Genomic DNA, 2,402 nt, shown 5'->3' with positions numbered 1-2,402 from the left:
GACGCCGTTTCTGCCAGTGCTAATCTGCTTTTTATGTCGTACTTTCTCCGTGCAACATGGCTTACTTTGCTGACTAGGTAGCAGAATTTGTTAACTTCGTCCGTTTCGTTGTCACATCTGCTACTTCCCATTACTACTGCCTTTCTTCGGTTTACATCCAGTCAGTATTCTGTTCTCATTTGACTGTTCATTCCATTCAACTGATCCTATAATTCTTCATCACAGCTTGTAACTTAATACCACCGTTGAAACTTTCTTTTTCTTCCATCATTGCTTCTTCGATGTATGGATGGAACAGCAGGGGCGAAAGGCGCCATCCCTGTCGTACACCCTTTTCAATCCAAGTACTCTGCCCTTGGTCTTCCACTCTTATTATTTCCTTATGGGTCAGGAGATATGACGTCATAAACACCGAGATGGGTGAGAAACTACCGCGTTATTCATGACATTTGAATTTATTACTTCTTTACTACTAGCTCATTCCATAACACATTTCGCAGACATTATCCACAAGTGACGTTAACTGTACCAACAAAATTATTCACTGTGTGACACATGGCTCAGGAGATATGACGCCATGAAAACTAAGATGTGTGAAAAATTGCCGCATCATGCATGACGTTTAAATTTATTACTTCTTTGCTACTAACTCTTTTCGCAACACATTTCTCAGGCAGTATCTGCACATCCTGCTTATTGTAAGTACTAAATTATATCATTACGCGGCCCATAGTTCAGAAGATGTGACGCCATAAACATTGAGCTGCACGAAATCGCAACTGCAGGCGAAATTTGCTAGCGATACAAGTAAAATATGTATGAAATACGTTAACCATACGTGGAATATATATGACAAGTGCGTATGGGGGCAAGGACGCAGATATAGAGCTCCTCCTATACCCCTGGATTGATTTCCGCAAATTTGCTACACGTATTACTTACTGTCAGGGAAGAAACACTATGGTGGTACGAACCACGAACTTCATTTTGGTGTGGGGTTCACAACGTGGAGGGAGAACGGAGGGAGGAAGAGGTGGACAGAGACAGAGGAGGAGACGGACACGGGTGTGACGGAGGAGGAGATGGACAGAGAGAGGGGAAGGAAAATGGACAAAGGAAAGGAAGAGCGGGTAAGGGGTGGCGGCGGTGGACTGAGACACGAGGAAGAGAGGAGCGTATGGACGGGGCTGGGGTGGCGGGTGGGAAAGGAGACGAGCAAATGGACTAATAGATTTGGAATAAGTTCATACTTGTGCAATGAGCTAGTTCAAATGGTTCAAATGGCTCTAAGCACTATGGGACTTGACATCTGAGGCCATCAGTCCCCTAGACTTAGAACTACTTAAACCTAACTAATCTAACGACATCACACACATTCATGCCCGGGGCAGGATTAGAACCTGTGACCGTAGCAGCAGCTCCGTTCCGGACTGAAGCGCTTAGAACTGCTCGGCCACAGAGGCCGTCAATGAGCTAGTGCTTTATTCGTTCTTGTTAGGTGAGTTCAGCTTCATTGATAAGCTGAAGAAACTGAAACTTGCACCAGACGACATCCTGGTCAGCTTTGATGTTGTTTCGTTGTCTTCGAAAGTGCCACTCAGTGTTGCTCTGGAGCACATCGGTTGCATTTTCCCTCAAGACATCAAAAAGCTCTTCCATACATGTCTTACCACGAGCGATTTCACGTGGAATGGCAATTTCTGCGAACAGGTGGAAGGCGTCGCCATGGATAGTCCTCTTAGTCCAGTGGTGGCCAACTTCTTCATGGAACAACTCGAAGCACAGGCACTGGACTTGGCGACTTGCAAAGCTAAGGTGTGGTACAGGTAGGTCGATGATACTTTCCGGTATGGAGCCATGGTGAAGAACAGCTCGGTGACTTTCTAAGACACTTGAACAGCCTCCATGCCAACATAACATTTACCATGGAGAAAGAAAAGGACAAGAAGCTGCCATTTCTAAATGTGCTGGTCACACGGGACGGCGAAAACCTGGGCCACAGCGTGTATCGAAAACCGACACCCACGGACCGATACCTGCGCAAATTATCAAACCTCCACCCGAGCCAGAAAAGAGGCATGATTAATATGCTCGTAACGAGAGTAGGAAGAAAATGTGAGCCGCAGCACCTCAGACGAGAAATGCAACACCTGGAAAGTGTTCTGAGGAGCAATGGGTACTCCACAAATTATATCAGAAGTGTAACAGAGCCAAACACTCGGCGAAGTAAGGAATCAGAAAATGAAATGTCGGTACGGCCTTTCGGCCATACATTCCCAGAGTGACGGACAGAATCGTCCGTATATTGCACAGACATGGTGTAAAGACGATTTTGAAACCGAAAAGGAAGATCAAAGGGTTTCTTAGATCGGCGAAGGAGAAAAGGGACCAACTTGGAATGT

Source organism: Schistocerca serialis, chromosome 2 (assembly GCF_023864345.2).
Source record: "Schistocerca serialis cubense isolate TAMUIC-IGC-003099 chromosome 2, iqSchSeri2.2, whole genome shotgun sequence".
In the NCBI taxonomy this organism is placed as follows: domain Eukaryota; kingdom Metazoa; phylum Arthropoda; class Insecta; order Orthoptera; family Acrididae; genus Schistocerca; species Schistocerca serialis.
Note: the sequence above shows the minus strand (reverse complement) of the source record.